Raw genomic sequence first — 16,044 nt, 5'->3', positions numbered from 1 at the left:
CCACTTCCAGTCACAGGGAGCTCACAGCCTCAAAAAGGACCCATCCATAGCTGGCTAGTGCTATTGGTCAGAACATTCTCCTTTGTATTAAATTGAAATCTATCCATCTGGTCCTGGTCCGCTCTGCGATCCTGACATTCTTTTCAAATATAGGACATTAGCCATCTATCCTATCCTGGCTTATTGTTTTCTAGACTAAACAGTCACCAGACATATATGTGTCTGGAATCAGAAAAGGAGAGGAGGAAGAAGAGGAGGAGGAGGGAGGAGGGGGGGGAGGGAAAAGGATGGTTTCGGGAATTTTTTGAGATTTTGGTAGGACTTGCAAAATTGAGAGGGGTTGAGATTGTTCACTGAGGGCATGTAAAGTGAGAAGAGGGCTGAGGACAGAAACTTGGGGAGCGTTAGCAATCAGAGGCTAGATGGAAGGATCAGATCCCAAGGGCAGGCTGTGGCAGTGGAGGACGACAACCAGGGGAGTGCTGCTCAAGCCAGATCTAAAAAGAGAGTTTTAAGGAAGAAGGAGTGGCCATCTTTGGTAGAAGCCAAGTCAGATGATGGCTAAAAACGGTAGTTTTGGATGTGGGAGTTAGAAAGTGATCACATGGGCCAGGTGCAGGGATAAGGGGCATGGGCGTTGCAGGCTAACACCGTTTTAGGGATGTGTGTGGCCTCCTGAGCTGCTGCCTTTGGCTCTACTTGTTTCTCTTGACGGGGTGGGCAATGGTGGCTTCTGGCCAGCTTCTCCGACTGTGTGAGCCAGGCTTGGAAGTAGCAGTGATGGGAGAAAAAAGGAGGGAATGGAGGAACAGATGTGGACAGAGGCTGCTGGAGAAATAGAGGTACTAAGGGAGGAACAAAAGAGAAACTTATTCTGACATTACTTTCGACTAATATCATTTACCAAGAAAGAAATCACAACTGACCACAGCAAAAATCTTGTGTGAAAGAGTAAAAATGTGTTTATCAAGTGTGGCTGGATGACATTTGAGATACACACTGGTTTCTCTCATGCCCTCTCTCCGTGAGAGCAGGCAGTTGGCCCTCTGCTCTTTGTCTTAGTGGGATGCTTAAGCGTCAAAGGAAGGGTTAAAAACAGCCAAGAAGTATTTCTAGCTTTTGTTTCACAAAAAGAGATTTTTTGGGGGGAGTGGGATAAAGAGGCAAGGGGATTTTGAACCAACAGATTATGTTTCTTGAAGAAATAGGGCAAGAATTTTCCCCAGGCCCCCTCAAAAAAAAAAAAAAAAAAAGATCTTTGGGTTGTGAGAAGATAGATTCGGAGACGTGAGAGATCGGGGTGTGCTAAGAGCAGATGGAATGTGAGCCCTGCTTCCTGGTTTGTCCCTGGGAAGTCAAGTCCTCAGAGAGTGATAGATGTTGGTGCTTCTAGGTAGTCAAGACCGTCTTGCAAAAGATGCCCTTGCCTGAGCCTGCAGAAAACCTGATGGACGCAGAGGGGGCATGGCACAGGGAGGACTTTTGGAAGACAGACATTGGATGACCTGATGCCCACCCCCCACTTGTTTTGGAGCTGCATGAGGAAGTGAGGAGAACCCCAGAAGTCCCGGAAGGAAGCTCAGGGTCAGAAATTGGGATGGTCAGGGAAAATGACACTTGTTTCTTGAACCCCCAAGATATAAGAGATGGGAAGTTAACAGAATCCTGGAGGAGAACAAGTTACTGCTGGAGGCTGGGGGCCAGACATCATCAGCTAGATAAAGGTGATGTATTTAAAGTATTATCATGGGTTGATTAATATCAGACTGCTGACTATGTTTTCTTTGTTTTTATTTTCTATCTGGATGAAACACTTGCAATGTTTGTACTGTGGCTGAAGAAGCAGAATCGTGCCATTCACAATTTGTCTAGGTAATTTTGTGTATTTTCGATGGCTCCAGCGTGTTTCTGTCTGTTATACCTCTCTTCCCTGTGGGAAATTCTGGGAGAAATGAGCCCTTTTATCCCACCCCTAAATGAGTTTGGTGCTATGTTTACAGTGGGGACTGGTTTGGTCATCCTGAGACCCTAGGAGGGTATGGTGGGTGGTACTTCCCCAAGTTTTGTTCTCAGGTGCCTGAGTGGCTGGTGGGTTCCCTGTAGAGGCTGCAAAAACCACTCTTTATGCCCAGAAGCAACTGGCTGGACTCAGCAAAGCTCCGCTGCCCTGAGGAAATCTGAGCCTGTATTCCAGGGAGACGGAAGCACACTCATTGGCTAAGTAAACGTCTTGGCAACTGCACTGCCCTTGGTGTTCCGGAGTTTGCTTTCTTGGGCCCAACTTTCACAGGATGGTTGGAATCTGGAGAACAGAGAAAAAATTAAAAAAGCACCCCAAATCCTGGCTGTAGCCCATATGGATTCTGCCTCCCAGTTCTCCCAGAGCAGATTCCCTCCCAAGTAACAGAATGCTGAAGCTAGAGGACTGTGTGTGTGTGTGCACGCACATGTGTGTGAGTGTGGCAGGCCAGGGAGATGTTGGAGGGTTTAACAGGAAGGCATGCGGCAAGGCTGGCTCCCGCTTTGTTGATTTAGCGAGTCTGGCTGCAAAGCCAAGGCCTTTGGAAAGAAAGGCCTCCCTGCTTCCGGCAGTTTCTACTGAGCTGTTCCGGGACTGAGTGAGACCCTGCAGGTGTTTATGTTCAGTTCGGTTCCAAGGTACCAAGATTTGGAGAATTCTACCAGAATTTTACTTGATGATGGCCCGGGAACTAAAACACAGCCATGGTTTCAGAAGGTGGTATTTCTATCCACCTTACAGTGTTCTCCGGTCATTCCCAGGAGGCCCGCTTCCACTTTCTGACCATTGCAAGGTACAGTTGGTTTTCCTTTTTCTTTTTCTTTTTTCTGATGAGGTGATTTTGATTTCAAAAGCAATTTCCTCTGACAACTTCTCATTAGCTGTTGAACAAATGTGGCAGATATAAGTTAGGGCCATGTGTTTGGCAACTCAGCAGGCGCCAGAATTTCTGGCTGCTGCCTGTGGCCTTATTCTGTTCCTCCAGCAGGTGGCAGTAAAGACCTATTGACTGCTGTCTCCTGTGTGAGCCCAGGAAAGAGTGAGGGGCCCTGGAGGAGAAGCTGAGCTGGCTCAGGGTGGCCTTCCTGTTAATGGGCTTCCTGCTGGTTGCCAAATTCACCTGTGAATTCGTGAGTAGGATTTACTTTTGATTTCACATTTGAATTTTCTCAGAAAAGGTTACTGTGAAATCTAGGATAAGGGTCCTCATTGTTACCAGTCAATACCTACCCAATAGTCTGGCTCAGTAAGTGTTTAGTAGACGCTTGCTGACTTCAACCAAAGTGTGCATATGAGCAAAGGAAAGTAAAATACGTTGTGTTGCACGTCTCTGCCAGATGATATGTTAGGTGGTTTTTCTTATGAAGTAAGGCTTATAATTCTAATTGTATAGAAAGACATGGAGGCCGAGGGAGGTAAGGTAACCGGCCAAAGGTCACAAAGGTAAGATGTCATCCAAGTCATCTGATGGCAAGCTCTTGGGCTAGTATGCTCGCTCTACTGGGGCAGGAGACCTCCAGATTTAACAAAAGTGGAGGATGAATTTTGTTTTAGAAAAAGCAAGGGAATCAGTGTAGGTTTGATCTTTCTTCATCAATTTGTTTCTGAATATCTGCTATAAACTGTGTACTCAGCATGGAGAGGTGGAGAACCTGGTTCCTGCTTTCAGGGAGCTCCGAGTCTAGGGGGAAGGTGATGGCAGACAAGAGAAGCCCCACAAGAGAACTCCATAAGCCCAGGGTGCGGTGGGAACCCCAAAGGAGGGGTAAGAAGTCAAGGAAACCCCTCAGAGGAGACAGTCTTGAAGCTGAGTCCTATAGGACTTGGCCAGGAAAGGGGTGGTGGAGGATCACCCAGGCCAAGGGCGCTGTGGGTACAAAGGCCTCCAGGTGTGAGAGGACTTGCATATTTGGGGAACTGGTGCAGGACCAGGTGAGGGAGGAAGTCAGGTAAGCAAGGGACCTCGAAAGCTATGAAGGGGCTTGAAGAGTTTTTAGCAGGAATGTGACACGGGCAGATTTTCATTTTCAGAAGATCCTTCTATTTCCTGGTGGAGAGTGGTGGGAAGAAGCTGAGACTGAAGCCAGGAAGGCCGGTGTGGGGATTGTAATCTAGTCAGAGATGGTGAACTAAACTAGGGTAATAGCACAGGAGATGGAGGGAGACAGACAGACTGGAACTGTGTATAGAAGGTAGAGCTGGCAAGAGTGGGGACAGCATGCCTACAGGGAAGGGTGAAGGAGAGGAAGGAGTCTGGGATGAACTTGAGGTCCATCGTGGCTTGGACAACGAGGTGGATGGAATGGTCTTTTAAGTGTGAATCTTTCGAGTTCATAAGAACTTTCACACTTACTGTTTCAAGGTGTTCCATGTTCCAGATATTCAGCTTTGTTCTCAGGGTTTGGGGGATGCACCAGGGCTGTGTAGCTCTGCACCTTGGACATGTGAGGGTCCCACCTTTCAGGTAGCCTCTGTCTTCCCTTTGCTCTCCTCTCTCAGAGAGCAGATGGTCAGGATACGGTACCTTTCTAGAACAGGGTGTCTGGGGTGGACACTCTGGTTGCCTCTCCGACATCCATTTCCCTCCTCTTGATGACCACCCCTTTCTTGTACAGCTTGTGGACCTTGCGAAAAGCTAGCCCCACCCTGGACATAGGGGCAGGGGATGGGGTTCAGGCCTAAGTTGACCTAATAACTGTATTTCTTGTCCTCTGTATTAGTCTCCTAGGTCTGCCTAACAAATTACTATGAATTTGGTGGCTTAAGACAACAAAAATTAGTTTTCTCACAGTTTTGGAGTGCAGAAGTTCCAAACCAAGTTATCAGCAGGGCTCTATGGGAGAGTCTCCCTCCCAAAGCTCTATGGGAGATTCTGGTCCTTGACTCTTTGAGCTTCTGGTGACTGCTGGCCATCCTTGGCTTGTGTTATAGCTGCTTCCCCTAGTCACTGCCTCGTCTTCACAAGGCTTGTCTCTCTGTGGCTGTCTCCTCTTCTGTCTTTTATAGGAATACTTGTCGTTGGATTTAGGGTGCACACAGATAACTTAGAATGATCTCAAGATCACAAGATCCTTAATTACATCTGCAAAGACCCTTTTTCCAAATAAGGTCACATTCACAGGTTCCAGGGGTTAGGAGGGAGACGTATCTTTTTTAGGGGGACCGTGGCAGGGGAACTGCCATTCAATATTCAACCCACTACAGCCTTTGTAGATGGCAAGACACAATGAAATTGGGACCATGATGACACCATTGAACCCCTATCTCCAACCTGGAAGCCTGCCGGCTTCAGGACTTCCAGTTATGTCCTTCGATGGGTCCTCCTCATTGGTTGGAGACAGTTTGACATGACTTCTTCCCTGTTGCTTGCTGCTGAATGCACCCTGACGAATACATGTGCCCATCTGGAGCCCTGCATACAGGCAGTCAGTTGGGTGTGGGGCAGAGATCACAGCGACTGGAATTCTCCACTGCTGGGCTCTATTGTTTTCACTCTGTGTGACCTTGGGCAAGCCGCAGCCTTGCTGACCATCAGTGTGAATATATAAATGAGGCCCTTGTCCCTGCAAAAGCCTTTTCAAAATGGAAGCCACTGTGGTTTGTGTTGCTGTGGCCTCTGCATTCCAAGAAAGACGTAATAGAACTGGAAAAGGGCCAGACAATGGAGAGATGAAGGGCTTTTACCATCAGGGCAAGCTCCCCCATTAGGATTCTTCAGCCTGGAAAGATGGAGTCTGTGGAGGAATGTAATTACAGTCCTTCGTGTGATAAGGTGTATCCTTCATGTGATAAGGCGGTAAAATGAGAACAGACTTGTTCCTCAAATCTCAGAATCTTGAGAAGCCTAGGGGGCTACGCCTAAAAGTTTGAGAAATAGTTTCGGGGAAAGTGATAGAAAGTGAGTGCTCCTTTACTCAGTGCAGAGGTGACCTTGAGGCCCTTGGGCAGCTTGGCATTGTGGCCCTGGAGTCCGGAAGCCCTAGGTTCCACTCCTGGCTCCAGCTGTGTGAGCGTGAGCAATCCTCTCTTCTTCAAGTCTCAGATTATTCACTGGTAAATTGGGGGCAAAAAACCTGGTAGTAAACCAACCAGGAGTGAACTTCCACAGACTATCCATTAGCTACCCACCCACCAGCACCCATGTGATCAGCTTCCCCCTCCTTATTAGATGGGCTAACTACAGATCCCCTACCCATGCATTCAGTCTCTCCCTTACTCGAGGACCACTGAAGCACTTCTCTGCTACCTTTCCGACACCATCTGTTTCCCCCTCTCTACTAGATCATTCTCCCTTGCACAAAAACCACTATCATTTCTCCCATCTGAAAAGAACCCTCCCTGCATTTCACTTCTGCCTCTAGCTCCTGCCCACTTTCTCAGCTCCATTTTGCAACAAAATTCCGTGAAAGAATTGTCTATAGTTGTCTCTTCTAGCGCAACGAATCTTTACAAAACAAACACACTCATGTAACTACTATCCAGGTTAAAAAAAAAAAAAAAAAAAGGAATATTACCAGCACCCCAGAAGCTCTGTCTGCCTCTCAGTCACTGACCTCTCTCTACACTCCAAGGTAACCACTATCCTGACTTATAAACATAGATTAGTTTTGTATTTTTAGCTTTATTGTAGTAAAATACATATAAAATAAAATTTCCTATTTTGACCATTTGAAAGCATACAATTCAGTGGTGTTTAGTACATGCACCGTGTTGTGCAACCATCACCATTACCTAGTTCCAGAACTTTTTCATCACTTCAGAAGGAAACCCTGTACTCATTAGCATTCACTTTCTCATTCCACATTCTCATCAGTCCCTGGCAGCCATTACTCTGCCTTTTGTTTCTGTGGACTTGCCTATTTTGGACATTTCACATAAATGGAATCATACCATGTGTTGCCTTTTGTGACTGGCTTATTTCACTTAGCATAACGTTTCCAAGGTTCATCCATATGGTAGCATGTGTCAGTACTTTATTCTTTTTTCTTTTTTTTAATTTTATTGGAGTGACAATGGTTAGTAAAATTGCATAGGTTTCAAGTGTACAATTCTATACTACATTATCTGTATATCACATTGTGTGCTTACTACCCGAAGTCACCTCTCCTTCCATCGCCATATATTTAAACTTCATTCTTTTTATGGCTGAGTAATAGTCCAGTGTATGGCTGTACCACATTTCTTTACCCATCCACCAGTTGATGGACATTTGGGTTGTTGCTGCCTTTTGGCTGCCATGAATAGTGCTGCCACGAACATTCATGTACAAGTTTTGTTTGAACACCAGTTTTACCTGTTTTTGAACTTTAAATTGGCCACATGACTTATATATCCTTTTTCTGTCTGACTTACTCTCTGTGGAGATTATGTTCTATAACGTGAGATCCATCATATTACTGTATAGCAGCAGTAGCTTGCACGTTTGCATTGTTGGGCAATATGTCGTGACTATATCACCATTTATCTAATCTATTGTTGATGGGTTATGTCCATTTTGGGGTTATTATGAAGAATTCTGCTTTCAGCTCTCTTTCTAATAGTAATACAAATTGCTATTAGACATATACCTAGAATGGAATTGCAGGGTCATAGATAATGTATACATTTAGCTTTACAGATACTGCCAAAGGGTTTTCCAAGGTCATTCCAATTTTCACTCCCCTAGGAGTGTGTGCAAGTTCCAGTTGCTCCATATCTTCACCAGTACTTGACATTTCCACTTGAATGTTTAACAGACGTCTCCAAGTCAGCAATTCCCAAACTTCTTTTGTTCTCCTCTAAATCTGTTCCCTATTCAGTCGATGGCAGTTTTGTCCCTCCAGTTGCTCAGGCCAGAAATCTCAGAGTCATCACGGTCTTCCCTTTTCTGATCCCTTACCTCAAATGACAGGAAACTATTTGGCTCTTCCTTCCAACACATCTGAAATATAACCTCATCCCTTACCCTGCTACCATCCTTGCTGGCTCCATCATCATTTTCCACCAAGATTACTGGAATGCCTTCCTGTTTGTTCTTCCAGCTTCCATTCCACATATTCTTAGCACAGCAGCCAGGGTGATCATTCTTTTAAAAATTGTGGTAAAATATAGATAACATAAAATTTATCATGTTAATGCGTACAGTTCAGTGGCTTTCACGTTGTTGTGCAGCCATCACCACAGCGGGATCCCTTTAATAGGGATCCTTTTTAACCCCTTTTGCCAGTTAGGTCATCTTACTTCTCTACTCAAACTCCTCCCATGGCTCTGCATTTCAGAGGAAGAGTGCAAGGTTTTACCACAGCACACCAGGCCTTGCCCAACCTGGTCTTCTGTTATTTCTGTGACTTCATCCCCTCCTACTTCTCCTTGGCTCTCTCCACTCCAGCCCCTTAGGCCTTCTTGTGTTCCTGGAACATGCCAGGCATGACTGTGCCATAGGGCCTTTGAGTTGGCTATTGCCTCTGCCTACCTGGAGTGTTCTGCCGCCACTTACTCTTATGGCTAGCTTTCTTGCCCCCTGAAAGCCTTTTTTTTGCCCGCTACCTGTGAATTTAAATATAAGAGCTGGCTTGTGTTTAAAGAATTCTCAGGGTAAAAGTGTTTTTTCTTTCCACCCACTTCCAGTGTTTACCATGGGCAATTTTCTTTGCTCCTCTGTGGGGAGCCCGAGTTTATTTCTAGCCCTCTCTTGTCCTGGAGATGGGGCCCAGCTTTACAGGAAGTCCTCCATTAGCATCTCCGCCTTGACTGGGCTTGGGCTTGTCTCCTCCCTCATGCACTCGACCAGGCCTTGAAAACTAAAGCTCATGACCACTTGGCTTTGGCATATTTCCTCAGGGAGAAAGCCAACTTCCACATCCTCTCCGGCTTCCTGCTTTCCCTTCTTTTTTGGCCTTTTTAACCCTTTTTGCCAGCTTACTAGGTGTCTTTACAGGATGGAAAACATTTTTCTCCAGGGTTTTTAATGTTTCATCAGGAAGTAGTTCAGAGTGTCTTGTCTGCCCTGTTGCCAGAAACAGAAGTCCATTAAATATCAGCTCTATGAAGGCAGCATAGTATAGAAGACAAGGTTTCAGGAATCCTTGGTCCCAATCCCAGCCCTACTTGCAACTAGCTTGATTTTAGACAAGTCACATGGACCCTCTGGGCCTCAGCTTTGTATATTGATTCTTCTGTGCCAGGTGCTAAGGATTCAGAGATAAAAGCCTAGAGGCTTAGTTTATGCTCATTTTACAGATGGCGTTTAATCTCAGAGAATTTAAATTACTTGTCCAGGGTCATGCAGTCAGTCAATGGCAAAGGTGGGATTTGAACTCATCCTTCTGACTTCAGTCCTGCCCTTCCTCCTCCACACTCCCTTCTCTAGGCTGACCAGAGCCTGTACCCCACCCCTCTTCTTGGGGCATTCACAATCAGTGGGGCCTGGTCAGAGCTGGGCAGGCTGCCAAGTGCTGGGCTGCCTCCACTGAGCAAGCAGCGGCTCCCCACTCAGATTTTAATTAAGGTTTGTGTTTTTTTTTTAATTTGAAATGTTTTATATATGCACACATGAGTGTATATAATGCATGGGGTCAGTTTAAAGATTGATAATACCCTTGTACTCAGCACCTAACTTAGGGCAGTGTTTCCAATACTTTTTAACCCCTCTGTGCACTCCCTTCAAATTCCAACCTTTTCCCCTCACCCCTTGCAAATAATCATCCTAAATTTTGTGTTTGTCATTCTCTCACTTGTATAGTTTTACCAGATAGGCTCTGGTCCCTAATCAATACATTGTTTAGTCTGGAGATTTTTTTGGATTTCTATTAAATGAAATCACACTGTATATATTGTGATTTGCTTTATTCATTCAACATTGTGTTTATGGGATTCATTCATGAAGTTGTAGCTTATTCATTTTCATAGCCTACATATATTTTTAATGCATTCTCATGTCCCTGGGTGTTTGGGCTATTTGCAATTTTTATGAACAATGCTTCCATGAATATTCTGGGGCCCGCATGTTGGGAGATTTTCTCTAGGTAAAGTTATGACAAGTAGAAGTATTTCCTGGGTCATAGCACACGTGTGTACTAGATAATGCCAAACTCTTTTCTAAAGGCTTGAGTCCATCCATAGTCCTACTAGCGTGTATGAGGGTCCCCAACACTTTAAATCCTACAACTTTCTTCTGAGCTGGTTTGTCTTCTACTCAGCTGTGTCCACGTCTCAGGTCTGTACTCAGGTCTCACTTGGCCTGTGGCTTGAGTATCTCTGGCTTGGTCACCTCCAGGCTGACCTGGACTTCCTGCTTTTCTGAGAGTCTGCGCCCTTGCTTGTACTGTTGGCTCAGCCTCTGGGAGCTCTCAGCACAGAGCTTCAGCCTTCGCTCTGGGTTTGGGGCCCTATGGTTCTGGGGCTCAGTCTCTTTCTCTTGCCAAGCCCGGTGGTGTTGGAATTTTCTCCCATGGAGAAGGCAGTGTCATCTCCCCACATCGCCAGACCAGGATTCCTTAAAGAGAGCTTGAACAGCTTTTCTTAAGGCCTTTTGGCAGGGTAACACCAGCTCTGTCAGTGCTGGCAGGAGGATGTGACATCTGTACTGGCCATAGGCCAGGCCACATGGCCGTCTCTGTGCACAGCGCCAGCTCGTCCAGCCCAGGGCCTCAGGTGTGTGAGTGTACACAGAGCTGACCCCACCCAGCCAGGACAGCCCTGGGTGCCCACTTCCTATTGCATTCACCTGCTGCCCAGATGCTTCTTTTTTTTTGACAGTGGCAGTGCCAGGAATGGTGCCAGCTGTCTTAGGCTCAGAGTGTGTGGGTTTTCCTTGTCATGGGAAGTTTTGTGATAATAGTGGAAAGAACTGGGTTTGAAGCGAGAAGGACCTGGGTTTGACTCCTGATGCTATCACTGTACCTTAATGCTAGCCTGCATTTTTCAGATGCCTTCTGGCAAATAGCTCTTGCTATAGATAATGCTAATCGTTAGAGGAATTCTGCTTTAGGCTTTGGAAGAGCAGCCCCTTGCCGGAAGGTACCGCTCCTGAAGAGATGGGGAAATATGTACAAAAATAATGATTGTTTATCAAAGATTTGCAGTAGCCTCAAGACCAGATCCGCAGGGGTCAACAAACCAGGAACAAAGAGATTTAGAGATTTTGGATTCTTCCTCGGATCCCTGTTGGCGCCTAGATGCCTATGGTTGTCAGTTACCTTTCACCCTGCTCATTCCCCCTTCCCTTGACCTAAAAGAAGCCTGAATTCTGGGCTCTCTTCACAAGGATTTGTGGAAGCCCTAAGTCGCCCCCATGCTTGTCTAGCTTGCACCATCTCTATCAATAAACCTTGCCTTACTCCAAACTCTGATATTTTGCATATTGGCTTTTGAAGTGTCGGCACGTAGATGGGGAACTGGTAACATCACCTCTTAGTTGTGTCATTGGGACTGTCCGAGCCTACATTTTCCCCACCTGCAAAATGTTAATAAGAATTTTTACTTCATTGGATTCATCAAACTAAAATAAGAGCTTGGCAGAAAATGGTTGCTCAATAAATATCCGTGACTGTTGTTATTACATGAGATGGGGCTTTATTTTCACTAAAGGGAAATAGAGACATAGTGATACAGACAGTAATTATTTCCTTTGGAACAGCCCAGACTTCAAATTTTCAAATATTTATAAACATATTATTTTTTTTTTTAAAGAATACATTATAAGTATTTTGGAAATGAGAAAAGAAGAAGAAAACCCAAAAAACTCCCCTAAGATCCCACCACCTGAACACAAGCGCTGTGAACATGTTGGTGTACTTCCTTCCAGGACTTTTTCACCGCATTTTATTAAGTGGTTGTAACTGTAGGATATACACCATTCTGTATTCTTTTTCTTTTACTTTACACTGCGTCGTAAACATTTTCCCATGTTGCTACATGCTATTCATAATAGTAAATTTTTATGGTTGCATACCACTCTTAATTAAGACTTTTGTACATAAAGTTCTCCAGTATTTCAGGTTTTTCCCTTAGGATTCCAGAAGTCAAATAACTAGGTCATAGGGCATAAACACTTTTTATAGCTTCAGATTTATATTGCCAAATGGCTTTCCAAAAAGGTGGTATCAATTTGCAATGCAGTAATGTCTGATAAAGCTCATCCAACTGCATATTCATTGGTATTGGGTATTATAAATATATTTTTCTTTTGGCTGATTTATGAACTGTGTCTTGTCTTTATTGGCAGCAGTTGCCAAGCCGGAAAAAGTAAAAAGGAGTCAAGAAACCATAACAAACTTCATTAATGCAGAATCATGGAGCTGAAAAGAACTTCAGTGGTGTGTTAACTTCTTGTCTCCCTGATTTTACCATCTGCATTTGGACTATAAAGATAGATGGATACTGTATTTTAATTTAACATAATTTTTTTAAGTTTATTTTTTCTATCATAAGAGTAAAATGTGATTATTAAAGACATCTTGGAAACTACAGAAAAAGTCAAAAGATAAATCACTCTGAGTCCCACGGTTAACATTTTGGTACATTTCCTTGTTTGTTTCCCAATTTTTTTTTCTCTAAACATTTTTTTTCTCCTTTCACATAATTGTGAATATACGATTATGAATAATTTTTAAATTATCTTTTTTCACTTAACAGTATAATATAGGTATTTATATGACTATAAACATACATAGATATCCTTTTTATAGCCCATGTATTTCATTTAGGGTTTTTTTTGAGAAAGAAATACATACTCATGATTTTAAAAAATTTGAATAGTGCAGTGTGTACAGTAAAGGGTGGTATTCCCACCCTTGAACCCCAGTCACCTTCCCCAGAGGAATGGTTGTCACCATTTTCTTAGGTATTCAGAGAAGTGCCTATTTAACATAAATAAGCTTTTCTATGCAAATAGTAGAAAACCAGCCATATTGTTTCTCACCTTGCTTTCTTGTCTTTTCCACTTACTATATCTTGGCAATCATCCCACAAGCACACATATGGTTTTGACATGCTCCTTCTTTTTAACAGCTAACAATATATATTGCATGGATATACCATAATGTATTTTCCAGTTTCCTCTGGAAGACTGTTCCTTTCTTTTATTCCTATAGACAGTCTTCCAAGAAACAGGTTTCCTTAGAGTCAGTGGAACTGGAACAGCTGTATACGATGTCAGAGGGGTAGTAGATTGGAGGAGGGGGATTATCACTTTGTGAAGAGTATAAATGTCTATTACATTGTTTTGTACACTTGATAATTAAGAAAAAACAAAACAAAACAGGTTTCCCTTCACGCACATGTGTTAGTCATAACTGTAAGATAAATTACTAGCCGTGATAATGTTGCTAGGTCAGCAGATGCATTTTAAAATGTACACTTTACATTTTGATAGATACCATCAGACTGCCGTCTGCAGGAGTTGTATCCGTTTAAACTCTACCCAATAATATATAAAATTACCTGTTTCCCTATACCATCGCTAATACAGTGTTAACAATGTCTTTGATTTTTGACAAATGGAAAGGTAAAAATAGTATTCCAATTTTGTTTTAATACAAATTTTTCTCGTAGGAAAGGCTGAATAACCTTTCAAAGCCACTTCTATTTTGTCTTCTGTGAACTGACTAGACATCATTTTTAATTGCTGAAAAATATCCCATGGGGAGGGCTTAATGTATCTTACCATTTCTTTGTCATTTCTAAATCTGTCACTGTTACAAATAATACCGCAGTGAGCATCTTTTTTTTGTGTAAAGCGTTTTCAGCATTTTGTGTTGTATTCTTGGAATAGATTCTTGGAAATGAAGTTTATGTGTCAAAGGGCATTGGCATTTTAAAGACACAATTGCCAAGTTGCTCTTGGAAAGGCTTGTACTAGTTTACAACCCACCGACAATGTACCTGTGTGCCCAGGTCACTTACCCATTGCCAGCATTGGCTTACCATATCCAAAGAATCTCCCTGGTTACAGTTTCTGCAGATTTTTGTGCTCTAATCCAGCATGAGCCTACCTTGTAAAGCCAGGAGACTTTCCCCATTTGTGTGGCAAACCAAATCCTTCCTGTCAAATGGAGGCTCAGCGTTGTTCTGGAAGGACTTAGAGTTCTGCATCAGAGGTGTCAATGTCGATTTTCCTTTCTTTGTAAAACCCCACAGCCAAGTTGGTGTGAATCATTGTAGAAAAAAAAGATATCACCATTGTTCCAAGAAGTGCTCAGATGCTTCTCTGCTGGATTATCTATTGGGATAGATTACCTGTGGCCCTGGAGGTGTAGGGCAGCATGTGATGCTGGGCTCTATTTAGGTAGGTGCCGTTCCATTGACTCTTGCTGGGATGCCGCAAAATCAGGGAGGGTGACCCTGGGGAAGGTGCCCTGTGTGCTGGGCTGCAGCAGAGCAGGTGGCATCTGGGAGAGGAGGCATTTGCTTTGATCTGTTCAACATGTCTTTCCTCTTCTGGTAATAGGGGCTTCTCTTGCAAACTACCATATTGTGCCTTAGCCCTGGCCTAATAGAATCCCCTTTTGTCTTGGCCAGAGTGACTGACTCGTGAGCAGACACTTGACCCAAGAAAGACCAGTTATAGTCCTTCCTGGAATCTGACATATGGATGCCAGAAGGAAGAAACTTTGTTTTCCCATGAAGTCTGATAAACGGGGATGATTTAGGCTTCAGGCTGCTGGCAGTGCTCTCTTCCTCCATGTGGAAGATGCTGTCTGCAATAGAAGCCTGGGAGTACAGAGCTAAGGAAAGACAGCAATGAGAGGCAGGAGAGGTAGAAAAAGGCTGTCCTCACATCCGCCACTTGAGTGCTTCTCTGAACTGGATTTCTTTCTGCAGTCATATCAGAGAAACTGTAGTTCACCTGGAGAGGTCAGAGAACTTGCATCTGAGAGGTTCAGAGCAGAGAGTTCTAGAAAGGGAGCTGAGGGCTGGTACGAGAGGAAAATGTCAGTTGTCTGATTCAAGTGTCGCAGATGTTTGAGATGATAGTCAGGATGGGGTAAGGTAAAAATCAGTGGCTGGGAATATCAGAAGCGAATCAGAAAGTACAAAGCCAGAGGAGGTAAGGGAGTCCTCTGCATTCATCCGGGAACACTATCTTGAGCCATATCGGTGGTGGGAAGGGTAAAGAAAAAGAAGCAATGGTTGCAAGGAGAATTGTAAAGGAAGAATCAACAGGACTTGGTGACTGACGGGCTAGCTGTATTAGTCTGCTCGGGCTGTCATAAACAAACTACCACAGACTGGGTGGTTTGGAAATGTACTTTCTCACAGTTCTGGAGGCTGAAAGTCCAAGCTCAAGGTGCCAGGAGTATTGGTTCCTGGTGAGGATCCTCTTCTCAGCCTGGAAATGGCGCCCTCTTGCTGTATGCTCACATGGCCTTTTCTTTGTGTGAGTGTGGACAGAGAGAGCACTCTGACGTCTCTTCCGCTTTTTATAAAGTCACCAGTCCTATTGGATTAGGGCCCTACCCTTAGGACCTCATTTAACTTTAATTCTCTTCTTAAAGGTTCTATCTCCAAATACAGTTATATTGGGAGTGAGGGCTTCAACATATGAAATACCTCTCATCGGGCTGGCCCCCCACGAGGAAGGAGCCCATGACAGAAATACAAAAGGATGCCCATATTACCATCTGTGCAATTTTTTTGAAAGTTATTAATCAATCTAACAAAGTGTTCAATACGTCCCGTCCCTCTGTCTTGACTAATGTACCCTTGCAATGACAACAAAAAAATGTGTAAATAAATATCTGTAAAAATATGTGCACAGCTATGTAATTCCTACTACCGAAATTGGCAAGATAGTAAACATGACTGAATTTAATCATAATTGTTTCTGTCTGGTTACTCTGTAGATGGGCCAGCAATAGTTGAATGGATATAATAAAAACATTAAAAATTAAAATTGTTTTTATATGTCTTTTCAAGGAGTTAATTTTGAATATTTGGGAAGAAATGTAGTATATTAAAATTAAAAGGTATCCGTGATCCTCCCCATTTATTTAGATCTTCTTTAATGTTTTTCAAGAGTTTTAAAATTTCCTCCATAAAGCACT

At 43.7% G+C, this 16,044-nt stretch overlaps 1 long non-coding RNA gene across 1 annotated transcript; it reads left to right on the top strand.

The window, feature by feature from the left end:
* Positions 1 to 295: 295 nt before the first annotated feature.
* Positions 296 to 15,810, top strand: LOC141568856 (uncharacterized). The gene is made up of 2 exons (XR_012492090.1): positions 296 to 2,813; positions 3,006 to 15,810. It is a non-coding gene; the product is annotated as an uncharacterized LOC141568856 (long non-coding RNA).
* The last annotated feature ends 234 nt before the right edge of the window (positions 15,811 to 16,044 follow it).

Source organism: Rhinolophus sinicus, linkage group LG15, assembly GCF_036562045.2.
Source record: "Rhinolophus sinicus isolate RSC01 linkage group LG15, ASM3656204v1, whole genome shotgun sequence".
Taxonomy (NCBI): domain Eukaryota; kingdom Metazoa; phylum Chordata; class Mammalia; order Chiroptera; family Rhinolophidae; genus Rhinolophus; species Rhinolophus sinicus.
Note: the sequence above shows the minus strand (reverse complement) of the source record. Positions and strands in the feature narration are given on the sequence as shown.